This window comes from Anabas testudineus, chromosome 4 (genome assembly GCF_900324465.2).
Source record: "Anabas testudineus chromosome 4, fAnaTes1.2, whole genome shotgun sequence".
Classification (NCBI taxonomy): domain Eukaryota; kingdom Metazoa; phylum Chordata; class Actinopteri; order Anabantiformes; family Anabantidae; genus Anabas; species Anabas testudineus.
This window is the reverse complement of record NC_046613.1, coordinates 10,588,868-10,609,739: the sequence shown is the minus strand read 5'-3', so window position 1 is coordinate 10,609,739 and position 20,872 is coordinate 10,588,868. Positions and strand designations below refer to the sequence as shown.

General features: G+C 42.6%; 1 protein-coding gene across 2 annotated transcripts in view; it reads right to left on the bottom strand.

Moving 5' to 3' along the window:
- sema6bb (sema domain, transmembrane domain (TM), and cytoplasmic domain, (semaphorin) 6Bb) overlaps positions 1-20,872 on the bottom strand; it is a 111,123-nt gene that overhangs the window by 70,290 nt on the left and 19,961 nt on the right. The window contains exon 1 of one of the 2 annotated variants that reach the window (XM_026346060.1): positions 331-388. The exons of the other annotated variant lie outside the window; for it this stretch is intronic. The gene's annotated coding sequence lies outside the window, so the exon portion shown is untranslated. Of the gene's footprint in view, positions 1-330; positions 389-20,872 lie in introns of those variants that run through there. 2 annotated transcript variants of the gene reach the window in all.

The following is a 20,872-nucleotide window of genomic DNA, read 5'->3' as shown; positions in this document are numbered from 1 at the left end:
GGTTTATGATCAACAATGTCATTTAGTACCTGGCCTCTCATGGAGCGGATCAAATCAATAAAAGCCATTTCCCTTGATAGTCAATGGGCCCCGCTCAGGTTGTCAAATTAATTCAATAAAACCAGAGACAAAATAACAACCTCAGAGAAATATGTCTGTGAGGTCTCACTTACACGTTATGGAACGAACACGAGGAAAGCATTTACAGAGGAGCAGCTCAGGTAAGGCATGCAGGACATTCGTTGCATTGATTATGAAGGTTGGAGTACATGCTCGAGGATGTGTTGGAAGTTGAAAGGCTGTGTAGTGGAGCTATTCTCTCTGTGTTACCTGTCATGAAGTCAGTGGAGAGGAATGAAGCAGCTCATCTGGGCCTTTTAAATCTCACATAACAAAAACAAGAATCCAACACACAGCTCCATCAGCTGTCTCTCTCAGCTCCCCATTAAAAGCACTGGTCTGGTACACAGATCCTTTGTGCTCCTTCCACTCCAGCAGATTGGTAGCTACAGACATTATTTTGTTCTCTGAATAACAGGGTAAGTGGCTCGTCCAGTGATTGGTCTTTCTCTGGGCTTTTGACCAACAGGGCCAAACAGACGGGAGACTCACCCCCTGCTGCAGCTGTTGACAGAAGCTGCCATTAAAAAATACTCAGGACAAACAAGAAATCACTGAGAAAATTGACCAGCTTGGTTTTGCCAGAATCTCTCCATGCTTATCCTGTCGTAATATCCTAACAAATACTGTTGGATTCTAAGTTTACCCCAAAAACACGGGGAATGCTTTAGGGAATTGTTTTACAATTGTGCATAAAAAGAAAATTCCTCCTTTGGATACTCTTACAGAGTTGTATATCCTCAATCTGTGATGTTCAGTGTGTTCCAGGAGCTGTGTTGTGATGAAGCAATTTGCATGTATCCACTTTCCTTAAGACCATCTTGATCTACTTCTGCTAAAGTTTCCCACATTTTCAAGAGTGATTCCGAACAGCCCCGAGCAAATGTAAATGCGATGCATTCAGTGGGTGTAGGAGGACACACAAAAAGCTGTAGTTCTTTAACAAAAACGCTCCCAAACACAACATGGCCACAGGCTGCACTGCTTTCTAGACTGTAGAGGCCACTTACTACAATGACTGTATCCTGGACTAGTCTAGGAACTGAGCCCCTCTCTGTTTGAATGTGACTGACACAAATACATTTACAGACATTCTTGAAATTGTTTATTAGTGAGGAAGATAAAGTGGTTAAATGTGTTTTTTTAAGGGTCCATTCAGAGAGTCGTGATACTGCTGTTCAGCTGCAAAAATAACAACACCACAGTATATATAGATGCAAATGTGTGATACATCATATGTTTAAGTGGTAATGGCAACAAATAATCCACAAATTAGCATAGATTGAATAATGAACGAGTTCATTTCAGCTGGTCACTGAACAGCAGATAGCAGCAGCTGTGATCTGTGCTGCACATGTTAATGTTCCTGCCTGAACATACGCTACAAGGCAACATTGCACATATATGTTTGTCTGGTTGATTATTCCTCTGCCGTTAAACTGCTGTAAAATATGTCACCGTGGTGCTGATACTTTTCTGTTTTACCAAGCTTTCCGCTGTACCTGTGGCCATTCATCTGCAGCAATGTGAAAAAGGAAACCACTGAAAAACAAATTACAAAGTAGCAGCTGCTCATTTAGGAAGGAGCTTTTCAAGCAAAACCTTACATAAAAGTACAGTTACGCCGTAGTGTGAGGTTTTAATGATTCCTCATGCAGTACAAAACACTGCCTGCCTGAAAATGAAAACATGTCCTGTTCAGCTAAAAGCACATGTGAGAAGTGCGGTAAAGATTTTGGCACACATGAAAGTAAAGAGCATGTGCTGTGCTGTCATGTGCATATGGCAATTAGAAGTGAAGCAATGCTCGGGGCCTGAATTGATCCTGCAACAACAACCTGCCTGTTTATTGACAGATCTCCAGGGTTTCACTGCAGCAAAGATGCCCTCAGGCCACTTTGTTAGGCCCCAGCTTTCCCTTTCTCTCTCTCTCTCTCTCTCTCTCTCTTTGTGTGGCTCTCTCCCATGCTCCCTGTCCTTTGTGGCCATGTGAGAAATATTCAATATTGCCTCGCCAGTGTTCAGCTTGGTTTGCTGATCAACAAAGGCGTCCAGCCTCAGACCATGAAGGCTGGTATTATTTAGTTCTAACAACTGAAATTACAGTTTTATAAAGACCTACCTTGCATCTGGAACAATGGATGCGTTTATAGTTTCTTGACGTAAATTCAGTGTGATGGCTGAACATAACCTCTAGTATTAATATCACAAAGTGCAGCTCTGACACAAACTCAAAATTCTAGGAGAAGAAGAGTATCCAGACTTTTTTTTATAATTTGCGTGATTGTTTCATAGTTTGGGTAAATTATTATGATGGATAACATCCTAATCATCAAAGTACATGCTAGAAAAACAACATATCTGGTTGAAGTAACTGATGAATATGGAAAACTCACTAGCTGCTTTGCAGTAAAGATATCTGAACAATTACTGGATGCATGGCCATGAAATTGTGTGTAGAGAGCATGTACTCACTGTTCCTATTCTGGTAGCGTTACTGTAGTGTAGAGAATTATGTGATAAAATTTGGTACATATATCTATTTTCCCTCAACTTTGGTGATTCCCTGACTTTTCAACTTAGCGCTGTCCTTAAATTTTAAACTAAACTGAAAGTAAGCAAATGAAGTGTACCATGTGTGCACAGGACGATCTAAGGGAAGCATGGCAGGTGAACCATATTGATCTGTAATCTATGTTTGGCAATGACCTTGCCATCTGCCTCTTCCAGGTTTGGCTATAATTGTTTGCTAAAAACCAGTGTGACCATCTGATAGCTCATGCTTCATGCCCAGCTGGATGTCTTTTGAGAGATGTTTCCCTTTTCCCAGCAATAACCCCAGTGTAACACTACAATTGATGAAACAGCTATTTCCCTAAAATATTTATTGCAAAATCATTCTCAGGCTACAGTGCTATGATATCAGAACAGGATTTCCAGCACAGGAAATATGTAGTGGTATAATCAGTGCTAATGAAGCCGTGATAAAGACATACAGTAACTCTATTTATGCAATACTCGAGTCGTGCTTATCCATCTGCAGCCAGCATGGAAACACTGCATGGAAACATTGCATACAACTGAAAGGCAGCTGTCAGGCCTGGAACCATTTTTGAAAGGACGACAGAAAAAGAGTCGGAAAATTGATATCCATCTACTGTAGAGGTGAGGATGAAAAGAGAGATTAAAAAATAAAGAAAGAAAGAAAATAATAAAGAAAATTTAGAGAGCGAACAAAGACAGAGAGTGGAGAGCGAGAGAAAGAACACATAAATGAATTTTAGAGTCAGAGTGAGATGACAGGAGAAAATAAAAAAAAGAAAATCGGGGGATGGATTGGAACGGCTAGAGACAAAAGGAAAGGCAGCCTTGCCAGCAGTGTGGTAATGCCGTGCTCTCTAGCTGAAACAGTTTGGGTCGTGGCAGGATAAGGACAGTCATCACAACCTGAGCCTCCATTTTTACTCATCCTAAGTGGCCGCTGAATAACACTTAGTTTTCCTACATCCCTTATCAGACAATGCTATTTTCTGCCATAAGGCCGAGTCTAGTTCACTTCTCATTCCTTACTGACCACATAGAGGAGGACTACGTTTCAGGCTGTGTATGTCTTAGCCTCTGTGAGCTTTGAAATGGCAGCGCAGTGTTAATCAGAATGAGTCATGCTGTGAGAAATCTGTCAGAGAAAGAAAAACACTGAAAGCACCGAGGGACAAAGGCACGATGAACGAAGTGACAACGGAGGTTTAAATTATCATACATCAAGCTATATAGTTGTTAATTAACCTCAACATCTACCCCTCACTGTGCTTTCACTTATTTCTCTTCTGCACATTTCCTCCTCTTTATGTCTCACTCTCCATACTTTTTCGAGTCAAGCCTTGCTGCGTCCCTCAATGCCAATGGGCGCTATGGCAACAAGACACTGACTCTCGCATAGCAAATCAAGATGTGTGTGTGTTTCTGTCTCGTTGCATATATGCATTTTTCACAGTCTATTATATATGAAACACACTACTTGATGCTTGGTGATGTAGTGAGCGCACTATTTACTGTAAGTAAGTACTAAGGGTGCATTCACTCGCGGTGACTGTCCTCGCTGCAGTTCTGGGGTGTGTCATGTTGAACACCATTCAGATGTTCTGACTAGACACCTACACCACCAGATGCACTAACAATGGCAGCAATTTGTGTTTTACGAGTTTGTTTGTTTCGTTTTTTTTCTTTCCCAGTAAATGGTGTTAAAGACATAACGAAGGCGAGATTGCAACGATCCTTCATTTTGTTTAAAATTCCTCCTTCATGTGGGGCTGTAAACAACTCTGTGCTTCAGTTTCTCTCGCGGGGCTGCCGCTTGCATTGCATTATAGGACATTTGTATAAAGCTGGTCCTTTTTCAGGACCCCTATAGTGTAGCTGGGTTCGCTTGCATCTGGCGAGCAAATAAACCTGCAAGTTGCAACACAGCTATTAAGCTGTGATTAAAAAAGCTTATTAGCTAGACTGATTACACTCTGGCAGAAGCTGTGAAAAAACCTGAAGGGCAGAACACAGTTAATAAACCAATGTTTTGATAGCTTTCTTACTTCTCAAAGCCAATTTTTTCATGTCTCAAAGGTCAATGCTGTCAAGCCAACTTGCTATCGGTCAGCTGAACAAATTTCTACGTTCTGAGTTCACCAAAGTTTCACCTTACATCTGTGGAGTTTTACTTTTAGAGAAAATACCTAAACAATAAGCTGTTGCTAGTGTTTAGGGATGTTAATTATTAGTTTTGTTTTGTCTTAAAGACACTTAAAGAAGAAGCCAAATGATATGTCACTGTACCAGCGTATAATAACAATTAATTCTATAATAATAGAATTAAAATAAATAAATAATGCTGAAAAGAAAAAAAAACACTTTGCATCTTCTATTCAATACAAATGTCGATTCAAATTTATATTAGTATTCTACGAAGCAGTGAAAACAAAACACAAAGTCAAAACACAACATGTTAAATCCTTGCATTCAGCCCTCACCAGCTCGTTTTCTTTCTCTTACAGTTATCGGGCCAGTATTAACCCTCAGGCTATCTTTTCCTGTAAATGCATCCAGTCACAAAGTAGTTGGTAGTTGCTAATGATAGCGAACTTCCCACACAAAAAAGTTTAGAGCCCACATTATACATTAAAAGTTATCTGAGGGGATGAGCAAACAATCACAGCTTTTCTTTTAAGGTGCGAAAAAGTCAGAGTTCTTTAAATTTTTAGATCTCTGCCTAGGAAGGAGACAGCAAAACACTAAGGGCTAAAATCCATAACCAATCACGAGTAAACCAGGACGTTAGGCTGAGGCTAAAGATGCTCTTTGCTGTAGTGTCTGGCTGACTCGTTGAGCTGAGCTTCATCTCCCCAAAGAGGCCAGTGAGGCTGCCTCCTTTATCCTCAAGCCCTGATGAGTGAACTGCTTTGAAGGTGGTTTGAGTAATGAGGGTAATGGTATGTAACCTGGCAAGTTGCTGCACAAGAGGATGCCAAGAGCTGCCGCCCTGGGGGAGTAGAGGAAGGGTAGAGGATACACTTAAAACCTCAAAATACACAAAATATATGTTCGCATGATACCAAAGCGGGTCTGGTTTTAGCTTCCAGTGATGTTAATATGCAGCTGCTGCTCAAAGTGCAGGTCTGACCAGATGCTGGGATTCATTTTGTATTAGCTGGTCTTCCTATAAGTGGGAGGTGATCTGGTAAGTCGAAATGCACCAGATGCTGTTACAGTGATCAAAGATGCTATGAAAACAAGACGAGGAGACAGCCTGGTACAAGAAAGGTCAGATTTTTTTTAAATAAAGCTTTACTTTACTTTCAATATCAAAGTGTTTAAGCAAAAGCAAGTAACACTGACGAGCGAGTTCAAGCAAACGCTTTTTGGCTTCGGCATCTCCTCTGCCCAAGTGAGACAGTGGTTGTGATTCACCTGGCAGGCAAAAACACCCGCAAGAAAACAGTGAACTGTGCAGAACTGCAAATATTTTGATTAAAATGCCAAAGAACCACCTCGAGGTGTTTCGCTTTGTTCCAATAGAAGTGTTATCCCTCTTACAAAGGCATTTTAGAGAGGAATTTCAGCACTGAATGCAGCAATTTCAGCAAAAAAACATATTTAAAGAACTATTTCATGAAGTAACAGCATTCTTTATATTCTTCCTTCTTCCCAACATTATCCGCCCGCTGTCTGATGGTGTTATTGATAGTTATTACAGTGCACAGATTTTAGATCTGAGTATATGCTGGACAATCTTTCAGGTATAAAATAATGTATGAATTACTGTCTCTGTGTGTGTTTGTGGAATTGTGTTACTCACATTAGCCTAAGAGCCAAACTGCTGCCTTCACTCAGGAGATTAATCTGATGCAGGTTTACACCCAGCCCCAGCCGAATTAAAAAGCAAGTAAAATTAATTGAACCTGAAATATGGGCGAAAGCTAATTTTCTTTCATGCTTCACCTGGATGGAAGGATGAGTTGTGAGTTTTTTAATCTGTAAGTGCATGTGTGTGTGCATGTGTGTGTGTGCGCCTGTGTGTGTGTATTTGTGATGAGCATGACAGCACCGTCCGCCAATTTTATGGCTGCTTGTTGGACAGGAGCCTAGCAACAATGCACAGGAGCATGGTGTAAAAGTGTAATCAGACATGGTGTCAATTAACAGTACCAGCACAGCCAGTCCATCAGAAGGACTTTCACCGCACACTTGGCTCCAACTTCAAGGCTACTGAGCGGGGAACATGCGGGAGGCGGTGCAAGAAGCCCATATGTTCAGAGAAAGAGGGTTTAGGTGAGCGTGTGTGTCCTGGTGGCCGCTCCTGCTGCTGAACGTCCAACATCATCAGAAACAACGGGATTCAAGCTCGAAAGCGATTCCTGCTGCGCCGCCAAATCTGACCCTTTTTTAATCGCAGCTTCACTCTTGTGTAGATTAATAAAAAAAGATAGAGTTAGAACTCTAAATCTCCTCAGGGGGACACAGGACCCTGCTGATGAAGGGGGGGGAAGACGTGTTAAACAGCTGACCACGGAGGGGTGGAAGGCGGGAGGTGAGAAAAGATGAAGACTAACAGACGGGAAAGAGGAGAAAAGCGTGGGGAGAAGGGCTTGGGAGAACAAAAGAGAGTCATGCGACGGAGGCAGAGAATGAAGGAGGGCCAGAAGAGACAGCGAGGTTTGGTGCTCCGGCGCGCTGTCACCTTGGCATCGGTCCAGGCTTTGGTCTGTGTGGGCAGTGTAACGTTTTATGCAGGCTGATCGCGAGGCTTTCCCACCGCGCTGCTGACGTCATGTGAAGCGTTCACACGCCAACGCATGCACCAGTGTCTCATACACACACACACACACACATTTCCAACCCATCCAGGCACTTTTTAATGCTGTCACATGAAGCTCAAATCAGGGGAAGTGCGTCAGTGGGGCTGTCGCACCTCCTTTCCCTCACCGGTTTGTCTTTTTCTGTCGTTCCTTCCTCGCATTTTGTTCGTCTGTTCTGCCAGTCTCTAACAGGTCTCTATTGATCATCTGATTTCCTCTTTATCTTTAATCAAAAGGCTGGGAAACTCTGTTGTTTAATTGATGAGTCTCTGTGAGAGGCCCACTCACTGGCTCCCACAGAACCCGCTCTCATTCATAATTAATACACTACTGTTAATTATCCATGCGCTGCTCCCCACCATGCACGTTCCATATCCATGCGTGGACAGGAGAAAAAGAGAGGAGAAACAGACGACGGCGAGAAGGACGAAAGAAAGAAAACTGGCTGAGAGGAGATGCAGGATCTGCAAAAGAGATTTCGGGGGGGGTGAGAGGGAGGAGAGGATGAGACCTGTCACCTGTGGCTGCCTTCCACAGCCAATCTATCTCCATTTCATCATCTCTCTCATCTCCATCACATCACACACTTCCTCTCCCCCTTTTCATCTTCTTATTAAAGTGCTCCAACTTTTATGGGCTCGGGGAAAACAGAGAGACGAAGAGGGAGGAGGCGACTGCGAAGACAGGCCCGTGATAGTGCGAAAAATGTGACTGATTTGAGAAGGAATAATGCATTAGAGGCTTATATATTTATTTATCCGTACTGTACATGCATCTCTACACCAAGTTCTTCTCTTCAGTGTTAACTTCTAAAATATTCAATGTTTCAGACGCTGTCAGGGGGGGGGGCTGTTAAACTTGAGTGAGTAAAATCCTGGCAGAGGGCGGATAGCTCGGGCTCAGATGGATGGAGCGGCTGTCTCTAATATGAGCCCATCTGGAGGTGGATTGACCTGTCTGCCTACCTACCACAGCCTAATGCCGATTGATAAATGGACGGTGAGGTGCTGGCTGTGGCTGAGGAAAGGCTGCAGGCGAGGAAACTAGGATGGCAAATCATGTTCGGATACAGAACCTGAGTCACTGCTGCTCAGTGCTGCTGGATTGTGTGTGTGTATGTGTGTGTGTGCGTGTTGGTTTGTTTGTGTGTGAGTGAGTGAGAAAAGATTTACATAAGGAAATCTATGGCAGGCTTAAAATCTTGATTGCCTGGACTGGAGGCTTTTAAATCAATAAAGTAAACAGAAACAAATACATGTACTCACACGCACAGACTGAATAAACTCCAGAGCTTCACTCTATTAATTGGTCTCTTATGTCTGTTAAACCAACAGATGTGTCTATTTATCTAATTTGAGGCAGCTCTAATAGTATACTTTAGCTGCCCACAAACAAATTTCATGATTTACTTGTTTTCCTCCTGCCTATAAAATGCTTTTTATAAACTGAAACTCCACTTCAGGAATATATATATATATTTTTTTTTTAATCAAGCCAAGCTCCATTATTTTTAAATTACATCGTGAGATGTTTTGACAACTTGAAGACAGCGATCAGCACCAGCTCTTATTGCTTTTACTGTTAACATCGGCCTATTGTGATATTCTTCCCCCCTTCTTGCCCTTCTCAGATAAAAAAAAATATAAATGTTAAGAATAGAGGAATAAGAGGAATAAGCTAATGTGATGTGAAGCGTGCACACGCAGATACGCTGTACTCATACACATTAACACATATACAGCTCAAGTCGCACACAAGCTACATTACTGAGTGTTGTAAAAGAGCATAAGTGTGAGATGCCCCAAACCAGATGAACTTTTATACATTTTTTACAGCTTTTTTAATTGACTCTAAAAAATCTTTCTGCTCAATCATGCCAGACTGCCAAGCAGACCCACATTTAATTCAGTGACCAGAGATTAAATTGAAAACCCTCACAGACACATCTCTTCCTCCCGCTATCATTTTGGCTCTGTTCCATCTCTTTCTTTGCCTCGGGCGGGTTAGACCTCTACTAGCCTGCATATCCCCAAACTCTAGCACAGCCTCCTACCTCTCTCTATTTCTGTCTCCTTCACCGCCTGAAGCTTCATACCTCCCCTTCACTACCCCTTCTCCTCGACCAGGGGCCGTCACTAACACCCAGTCATTTTGACACAAACTCTTTTTACCCAGAATGCAAAGAGCCTTCATTCAAACCCCTCAAGTGACAGTGACCTTGGCTTTTTGAACCGAAATAGGACATAAAAAAATGACTGACCGCCCCCCAACCCTGACACCCACCTACATGCCCCTGCCTCTCAAATTACACTCTAATGGTTTAAATGGTGCATTCCCCATGAGCTCCGGGGCGGATTGTAGCCAGGGTGAAGGGTCCTGCTGACAATTTATGAGTCAACTGAAGGTCACTGGTAAATTCTGTGCCTCGGTTATGAAGCTTCACTTAGCAACAGTAATAAACACAGCACAACTTGTGCAGCAGTTTAATCAAATCTCTTCCAACAGATTCCTCCCTCACAAGCATAAAGACACGTTTTCGGAGCATCAAACAGGTCTGTTGCAATCTGCAGCCAACAGCAGTGCTGGATAAAATGGTATCTCCTATGACATGCTGTGTTCCCAACTGACTCATTTGCTGTTTGGCAACAAAACAGAAAGAGAGAAATGCACAAATCAACCCAGTGAGTGCATGAGAAACCGATTTTCTAAACTCTACTGTAAAAACAGTGCTGCTTCCCTATAAAATCGAAAAGGGCCAAGGTTGGAGTTCGCCCTGTTCTTCTGCTCTATGGGGCGTCTGCAATTGGAGCAGGTGGTATTATTTCATTATGGCAGAGCCAATATGTTACAGTTATCAGGGGTTATCCGCTTTCCCGCCTTGGATTACCATTGTGAGCGAGGCTCTCGTTCTGTTTTCACACACTGATGCCAGCCTGTAACCTGCCTGACTCCCATTCAAGTTGATCTTAATGTCACAATTGAAGTAGGGAGCCTCGATGTACCTTTCAGCTTGATTTACTGTGTCATTTATTTTATTTTCAGCTCAGAAGAATGCAAATGAGTAGCCAGGTTACGACAGTCAGTTTCATTTTGGTTTGGTTAAGTGATATCAAACATGTAAATGCTTTTTCTATTCCATTACTAGTTGGACTTTTTTATTGGCAGGGTCACAACAAGACTCCAGGAAGTCACTGCACCCGGCTGAGATTCAGGCAGGAAAGCGGTATCAGTCTTCTCATCTAACCCTCTGCAGGAAAGTGGAACATGTGTTTCCCAGAATGTCAAGATAGTCCTTAAAAAAATCCTCCTCACAGTTGGAAAGACACAAGTAAAGACACAGGTTGCCAGTGCACTACTTTTTTCCTTTTTTAGAAAGTTAAAGCAATGTCATTTTTATTATGTTCAGTATGGTGACACAGCATTTTTGCCCCAGAGAGCAGTGCAAGGTTGAACAGTCCTGAAACTCTCTCTTGCTCCTGTTTTTTCAGCTTCTCCCTGTGGGTGTTGGTTTTTCGCAGACAGACAGGCAGGACACAGATTTGATGGACCTAACTTGATACATGGCAGCCAGTGTTTGTTGTGTGTTCAGAGACAAGCTGTGTGGGTCAGACAAGACAGGAAAAGATGGGGGGGAGGGAGTACACATACACAGCCTTCTTCACTTCCTCGTCAGTAGATGATTTGTATCTGAACAGTGTCTTTTAGACTCTGAGTAAACCAAACTAAAAGAATTCTGTCAACTTTAAGGTATTCGTCTGACAAACAGTATGAGTGAAGAGTAACATCAGTAGTGAGTTAGGAGCAGCCTGCAAACACAAAGAAGTCCCATGCAGTTTCTATTCGTACAGATCAACAGATGTTACAGACGACGACAAACTGCAGGGTGGCTCGTGTTTGTGTAATGCTGAGATGCATTACCCTGCAGGTCAGAGACATCTCTATGATTGGCTGCATCGTCTCAGCAAACACTGTTAACACAGCACGCCGTCTTCAAACAGATGCCAGTCTCCCTAGAGACAGCTGAGCCACTGTCCAACCCCCACCCACACACCCACTGTTTTTCTTGGAGCCCCTACACACATTTGAACACTTGTGCCCACGTAAACACACTCACGGCTCTGAGCCCGAACCACTGGTCTCGGACTGGAGCTAAATATAGGTGGTGAGGTAGGGCTATAGGTAGGTGTCAGATGAGGCCCCATTATCAACCTCTGACTGTGAGGCTCTTGTGCTCTTCCATAATAACCAGCCACTGCACCTGTCTCTGCGCTCGGCCCCCTCTACACACGGGCACTCAGGTCAGACTAAATATAGCCGTTGCCCCACGCTGCAGTGCACCCCATCCTCCCACCCCCTCTTTTAAACCTCTCATTTGGAGCAAACTAGGCACAGTGGCCAGGCCTGCATAGCGACTTACGCTGGCACTCTCTAAGTTCATCCCCTTTTATAGAAATATGATGACATTACAGTAGGCAGGAATAACAAACAGGGAATCCATTGGCACCAGAGAGGACGCCATCAAACATTATCCCCATCTGATTGCAGCACATATGAGTCTATCTTTGAACAGCAAAAAGACTAACTCACCATGAGCGGAGGGTCAGATTAACATTTTGGAGAATGAACTTCATGTTGGAGCTACAGTTTGCGAAGAGCTATTTATTGTTGCTGTTTAAAAAAAACATCTGAATCTTGAACTAAAACATATGAACAGAGCTTTTAGGCCAAAGAGTCATTGCTAGGGAGTGAGTTTTAGCAGACACCATAAGCAGAAGGAATGCTGATGTATTGCCAGTGAGCGTTGTTGTGTTTCAAGACAGGAAAAAATTGTAGAACTGAAAATGGGATTGTAGCTACATTTTCGCTGACATTAAGTCAATGAAATGCACATGATTTCACGTTTTATTGCTCTGACTGATGTTTGTTTTCCTGACTCTGTGCAGCGGTTGGTCAGAAAACTCTTACATGGTGGATTGCCCAGCGATTCTATCCTCCGTCTCAGGGGTGGCATAACAATTTGACAAAGCAACATTTTCTTAATGCAGTTTTGCAGACCTATGAGTTGCAATTGCTGTTCTTGAATATTAATTCCCAGGAGCAAAGTGAGAATATTACTCACAGTGATATTATGTCTGTCTCCTCTCCTCTATTCTGACACTGACACAATGCCCAATACTGCAGGCAGCAGAAACATCTGCAGTGCCAGCACCCCGGAGGAGAACGACTTTCCAAGGTAATAAAAGATGAGATGGAGTGATTAGGAAAATGTCAGTGGATGGCTGTGAGACATTCCAGCTCACTCTTATTCCTCACAGATGCCAGTCAGGGTTACTTGTGACAATGGACAATGGATCACCTGCTCAACCTGCAGCAGCTAACACAAACACTTACCTCATTCTAAAAGACTAAATGCAATCACATTTACCAATAAATTGAAAACCGCAATAATGTTTTCACTATAGAAACATCACTGCCCACAACTTCATCTCCTAACCTCAGGTTTCCAGCAATGCAAGGCAACGTGCATCAGAAATGGTCCAAAACATTCTGGTGATAAAATTGACTACACCACAGTGCACTCTGTGGCCTTCTCTTCCCCGTCTCTGTTACCCTGGAAACTGTTGTCCATGTAGGAAAGAGCAATTCTATTACAGCAGCTGGGCCAGCCAGCAAATAGAACTATAAAACATGACTTAATAGTTATAGGGGCCGAGAGGAAGCACAGATGAAGACGGCCAAGAAAATGCAGAGGAGAAAGAGAGGAAAAGGCGCACGGGAGGGGGAAATGAGAGCAAGAGATGAACATAGATTAAAATGAGAAAGGTGCAGTCGGGTTGTGGGAGATAAAAGAGAGTTCAGTAATGTGTGTGTGAGTGTGTGTTTGGAGGGGGCATGTTCAGAAATACAGACACCGCAGAATACTGAACACTTCTTCCACTTGTCTGACCTCAAGTCACAGATAGAGGTAACAGAAATGTGGAATTTACTTAATAACAATATTAGAGGAGACTGCTAATGCGCACTTGGCACAGTTATGATAATGACTGCTATCGAAGTACGTCTGATTACACACAGACAGTGTGAGCGGACGGAAAGTGAGGGAACAAGGCCAGGAGCTGTAAGCTGGTTAAGCAGATCTAACTCTGCTTCCCTACATCTATTCACATCCTCTCAAAGCCTCGTCCCTGCCATCCATCTCTCAACCAACACTCCTCCCCAACTCATAATGGACCTATTCAGTCACTCTATTTGTCTTCTATCACTTGCCCAAAGCCAAATCCTCTCTTTTATTCTTACTTTTTTCTTTCCCTTTGTTTTTTTTTTCTCCCCTACACCATCTTCGTCAAGACTGAGCTATCACACTCACGGAAAGAGGCAACGTTTGAGCTCAGTGTATGTGTGTGTGACTGTGTGTGTGGAGGCAGGAGAGACAGAGAATATCAGTGTGGAGCCTGTGAAGGGGGACGAGAGAGGGGGGACTGGAAGGGATCAAATACTAATCGATATTGAACACACACTCTCTGTCACGGGGACCTTACACTTACTTCAGCTGTGTCCCTTTCACACTCTCGTGCCTGTCAGAGGATTGGTGTGAGTGTGTGGGTGTGTGTCTCGGGTTTCTCTTCTTTAGCCAGCGGTGAGGGAATGGTCTTCTCCGGTGTGACATCGCCTTTGAGAGACTTGTTCGTGTGTGTGACCCCCAGATGCCTGGGAATCATTGCAGGGTGGATTGTGTTACCAGCTGGCTTAGGCCCGGCTTACTTTGTTCTAAGGTAAACTACACGAGCAAGTAAAGCCCCGCAGCCCAGGGCTATGCTATCTGACAGGGGTCAAATTACTCTTCTAAATCCATTTCAGTGCTTTTGTGTGATCGTCCAAAATTGAACAATGGAAATAAAAGTGAGTAAGTCCTAAGGCTTTAAACACACCCACCTGCCTGGATCTTCAAACCTGTTAAGGAATGTGGTTGTTTAAAGATATTCTTCGAAGATATTTGATTTATCAGCCAGCACATGACATTTAAATTCTACTCAGTAATACTTACTTAGCTATGTATTCTGATAGCTTTGAATACTAATACTACTTACTTAGTTTATCTCTTTTTTTTTAGATATTCTTTTTGTATGTAGTATGTGGACCCCTTATTGGTAGACTAATGGTTCCCTATACGCTGCCTTTAGGATTGGCTAAGGGTGCTATAAAATTAAAATCTACTTTTTTTACTCCGCCTTAAATAACATAATTACGTATTTTATTAGTGTATAAAATGTAAAAAGCAATAAATATCAAATATCATTGCATCCGAATCTGATGGCTACAGCATGTGGTTGCTGGTTGTCACACTTTCCAGCACACTTCAGAATTACTGACTGTCAGAGTGAAAGACGGAGCAGAAAAGTCCTGTTACATTGAGTCCATAATGTTCAAAGACATATGAAGGGAGTAACTGAAGCTTATTCCTAACACAGCAACCATAAGGAAAACACCACAAATACTGTTCCTACAAAATGTTCTTCCATAAATGCATATATGCCTGTGTTTCATCAACCAATGCAGAACATTTCCTGATGACATCAGTTCGCAGCACTAAATGAACCAGGTTCCTCGGGTCTTGGCATCTCCTCTGTGTCAATGGACCATTTCCATTCAAAAAATGAGAAGGCTGTGTTTCTTCACACAAGTCAGAAGTCAGCCTGAAAGCAGCCGTAAGCCCTTCTCAGACATGTCACACATATCATTACTGCCCTCATCAATCTGTTAAAGTGACGGCTTCACTACTTTAACCGAGAGAGCCACAGCATGTGTGCGACATTTGCCATAAACCATAGATTATTCTAGTTTCACGCCACCTTATTGCACAGACATTACGATGGTCTGTCATGATTTAGAAATATGTGCACTATATGGTGAAACTGCATTTTCTTGTAGACAAAATAATAAATGGTGTTATAACTTGCATTACAATTATTCCAAAAATAATCATCTTTCTTGTCTGTCCTCCGTCTCAAATCATAAAAATGTTATTTTAGGAAAACTTAACACAGCTGTGATGCAGTTAGCAGTCGTCCTTCACCAAATCCTGCTCTCGAATATACAGTAATAGCTTTTGTTTGTGCAAAGCAATGCAGGACTGGGGATAAAGTCCTGATCTTCTCAATGTCTGTCTGTCTGTGAGAAAATGGAAAAGCTGTGTGCCAAAGTTTGACAGAGTATGGACATTTCATGGAAAGCCAAAAAAAAAAACAAAAAAAAAACAAACCACAAGTTAGACTGAAGGATGGAAAATGACAGAGGGAGAGGAAGGAGGAGGGGGCAGATGTGAAAAGGTTGCATAAAGGAGGCGATGTAGGAACAAAGAAACAGAGAGAGGCGGCGGAATAGGCTTGATCTGTGGGAGGGTGAAACTAGATTGTGGTATATCAGCACCTTCACCACTCCACAGCCTCCTCTCTGGAGATTTTATTCTCCATCCTCTTTCCATTACTTTAACTTTAAATTGAGGCTCCTCTATGTGTGTGTGTGTGTGTGTGTGTGTGTGTGTGTTACTCACGTTGTGGAAACCAAATCACTGAATTTCACAGTGGTTACTCTGGTGCTCTCTTACTAATAAACACCTATCTGTTTCGGAGCTCCCAATCTTCATGTCACTTTGTCTGATACATTACTTCCATCTCTAGTAGCTACTGTGTGCTCCACATAACTACTCCACACTCAGCTGCCGGCCCACCCCACCCATCCCTTTGGCAAAACCTCACATTGCACTCTGTCATATTAACTACCTATCCTGTCACTTCACCTGTTGCTGCCTGTCTCTTATACCCTGAACCAGGTCGCCTTCTCTGACTACATCTACTATTTTTGCATCTCTTGTCCTCTGCGTTGCCAGAAAGTCTCATCCACCTAGTGCCAAGTTTTAATAAACTCGCTCTTTGTCAGATGCAGTTAATCAATAACGGCTGATTGAGACAATAACATTTAAATGTGCTGGACCTTTCCCATAGCAAAATGTTATCCCTGCTGACCGCTTGCACTCCTTATTGACTGCGAGCAAAAGTAATCTCGGGCAAATAAACGGCCTCGTATTAAAGTGTCTCTACAGCCTAAACCTCTGTGAACTTTCTCCATTGTTTCTTTATTTTCTGAATAGTAAAAATGTATTTGCTAAATGCCGTTGCTGTTAAATGCCTCTTTAAGTAGCCCACAGACAGATGGGAATTGATATTAAAATAATCACAGCGAAACAGTGGATGTTTGAGTGGGCTGTCAAATGCTCTTGTGATTTTGATTATGAATTTTGATTGCTTGTTTAATTGAGTGAGCAGATTCTGCAGTTTGCATGGATTATCCTCAACATTTTCTTATACGGAGTTTATTTTTAAGTAATTGTTTAAAATAAATGAGTTTACTTTGACGGAGAGCTATGCTTACTTCATCATTAATCAATAAGGTTGAATAAAGTTCAAAACTGCTACTTTCCTTGTACTAACAAATAAGAGGCAACGTTTTTTCATCGTTGTCGTTTTTCATACACAAAAACTCATCAAGTTACGATGAACTGTGTTTTCTGACACGTGTCCATAATGACAAGCAATACATTTATTCCATGCCGACCCGTGTTCACCACAACATGTGCATGTTGTTGCAGGTGTTCATAGACCACCTCGATCTGCTACAATATTCTTCGAATAGTTTATCACGTCTTGGCAGGTGAGCTTGAAATCTCCTGCCCTCACCTCACCCACTTACCCCTCCTGCTGCTCCAGCCTTCTTCAATAGTTTATTTTTATCTTTCCTTCAGCTTCACCTGTAGGTCTGTCTGTCCATCACTCCGTCCATCTCCAAACACTGAGAAATCCGAAAAACAGAACTATCTGCAGCGCCACAGTACAGTCCCCTAATCAGGGGCTTTGCCGGGTCTAAACAAAACTCCCACTGCATACAGAAGAACAGAAGGTAAGATGAGGCTGACAGCAGCAGAGGTAGAGAGATATAGACAAAGTATGAAAGAGAGAGAGCTAAGAGGAAAAGACACCATCCTGGCCTCTAATCCCCTGCTATCCCACTTGAATCCTGACAGTGCTAACCTGTTTTATTGCAGTGAATGGGAAGAATACCAAATGGAAACGCACCTATGTGTAGAGAGCACTTAACTGCACTGCTGCTAGTCTGCTCGGGTGGCTGCTCCACCTTTAGCTGCACTAATGTCGTTAAATCATTCTGCCTGGTAATCTACATACATGTCTCAGAGTCAATGATTAATTTTCTCTGTCGGTACAAAATCAGCTGGTTATTACCAGTTTTTTTTTTCCTTTTGTCAAACTGAGCACAATGCAACTGCAACTACTGCACATTAAATGCATGATGCTGATGGCAGGTGACAAAATATTAAAAGTTTCAGCTTAACATTATGTGTTAATTCCTTCTTAGATCTGTCAGTTTATGTCTGGGATAGAAGATTTGACAGGTCTAATGTCTTAATTTACTCCCGAGCCATTTCCATGTGCGACCTGTTACAATTAGTTATTATTTCATTATATTATTATTTCTGAAATAGCCTCCAATTAGTTGTTGCAACCAAGTCTCTCTATCACACATACATTAAATTGAACTTATTGGTAACAGAAACATCTACTGTAAACACTTTCTTAAATCTGATTGCTACAGTAAATACAGTATATTATCTATTAACAGGCCTCCTAAATTCAAATCAATAGGCAAATTAGCAGTTTACTAAATAATGCTAGTTCCTTTTAAACCACAGAGAGAATTGTGACTAAAGTGTGTAACTAGGTACCACAAGGTAACAAGGTCTCACTCTTTAATGTGATTATTCAGCTCAAATCCTAAAACTAAATCTGTCTAATCCAATTGAACAAAGTTGCAGTGAAATGTGAAATATAAGTCCAGGTTGATTTTGTACAAATAAGTGACAAAACAACATCATCATCATTGTCTGAGAAAACCATAAACAGAAAAATGGAGAATAATGGAACAAATAAAACGGGATGTTACTGCTATTTTCGCCCTAAAGCGATTTGAGTTCGAGCTGGTTTCAAACTCTTTTGTTTTCAGAGAAGCCAAATCCTCTTCACTATTACCCAAGATTCCACCTGCCTGCCAGCCATCCCTCGCACTCGGTGCCTGCTTCTGAGCGCCTCAACAGGATGCGTCATTTCTTCGGCTGTACCGAACTGAGCCGGGGATGAAGTGTGTGACAACGCGTGTTTACTCCACTCACAAACGCTGCATGAAGGAGACGGAGGGGAAAGGGAGGTGACGTGAGAAGACGGCGCAGGGTAGCATAAATGGTGACAAGAACAACAGACAGGAAAGAAGATGGAGAGGAAAGAAAAAGAAAGGCGCTGGGTGTGTCATCTCATCGCTTGGCTAGACTGTGATTAGGTGCATATCTGTGGAGGACGTGGTATGGCTGTAAAGAGAGAGAGCGAGCGACAGAGAGAGAAAGGGGGAAAAGAGGCATTGGTAACCATCATCTTGGAGATCAAAGGCCTGTCTGCTTATTCCGCCTGCAGCCCTCCTCTTCAGTTTGGAAGACGGGGAGTAGGTCTGCATCGAGAAGCTGACTGAAAAAAAAAAAAAAAACTTTTTCTCCTAAACTTTGCTCTCTCCCATATATCCTGATGCTGTCTCCCTCATTAACAACAACCTTCCATCAGCCTCCCCGCATGCATGCAAACAAAGTACAAAGAGACCAACAAACATGAGCATTCTCATACAAACGTAGACACACACACACACACACACACACACACAGAGGGATGGCTCAAAGCGAATTATGGAGTTAATGAAGCAGAGGTCACCCGCTCTCACCTGAACAGCCGGGGGGAGAATCAGGGATGTGACCTTGATCTGTACATCTCACACAGGCCACTTTGGGCAATCATCTCTGCCATCGCCTCCACTATTCACTTTGCTTTATTCTCTGCCCTCGCTCTTTCTCTTACTCACATGCACGCGCACAAAGATAAAGTGCTTCCCCTTCTTAACCTGCAAGAGGGATTAAAGGGTAGAAGAATTCATATTCTTTATAATCTTCTGTGCTGAGCTCAGTCAAGTTAAGGATTGCAGCGTCAAGAAGTAGTTTGCTGAAACTTCTCTATGAAAAAGTTTTTTTTCCTGTTGACTTTGACTCCTAAAATCTGAAAGTGCCTGCACATATTTTTAGCATTCGTGTCAGAGTCGAAATCCAAACAACCGTTCGTGCCAAAACACCACCAGCAGACCACGGACGATGGCCAACAGCATTAAGGTATTTTGAATGAGCTCTGAGAGCAGAGCAGAACCCGAGAGAGAATAGGGAAAGTGAAAAAGAGATGGGAGAGACAGACAGAATTGGAAGACGGATCCAAATTAATTCAGGGTACAGAGTCACGGCGGTATGGAAATCAATCATGATAGGCGTTTATCATATCAGAGGAAAGGCATTACTGGTTATTGCACTTCTCTCACAGTCAAGAGAAGACAAAGAGAAGAAGTGTTTGGAGTTTCCACTAGTAGTTGCTCAATTTAAATGTTAATAATAAAGATAGCTAAGTTTATGTGGAATTATAGGAGTGGTTAACAGGTAACAATGTCACCATAGAGATTTGACCTTTGCATGTAGAGAGAGAGAGAGAGAAAGAGAGAGAGGGAGAGAGAGAGAGAGAGAGAGAGAGAGTGCCCGACTGACAGCAATCGAAAAAGAGTGAAAGTCAATGTGATGCTGCGTCAACTTTCCCTTTTCTCCATCCCCGGCTGCCATATAACTCCTGTTTGACATGACACGATGGAAATGGAAGGCTTGGTGTGTAAACATGACCTTTGACCCCGTTTATCCAATATTCCATCAGAATGACAGTTGGGCAGCCCCAACCCCTCAAACCTGCGGCACTAATAGGAGAGTTTTCATTAGGTCTTCTCAGGCTGGAGCTGTGGCGGGTCACAGTAGATGGAGAGGGGAGAGATTGAGGTCTCCCATGTCTTACAGCGTGACAAACAGCTAAATAACAGGCTCCTGAAGGCTGGCTGTGAGACGAAGAGCCATCTGCTGGAGCCAACTCCTCAGAGATGACTAGATGCTCATGCATATCTTCAGTCAGAGTTTTTTTTTTTTTTTCAGAGGGGATAGGAAGTGGAAAAGCTTTGCATTAGTCTTCGAATTTCAGTCACAAACTTACTTTAAAAAAAAGTGGTGCTATAGAGGAAGGGCAGGAAAAGGTGGGCCATCTTGTAGCCTGGTTATATCTTGTGCTCCCTATCGTACCCTTGGCAGTTTGAGGCTGATTCAGTTTCCTTAATCAGAAACTGCTCTGCCCATAGGGTCTGATACTAACTTTGTGCAAAGTAAAGAAATGGAAGGAGCGCGAGGGAGATTAAGTTAACAGGACAAATGGGAGTCATATGTA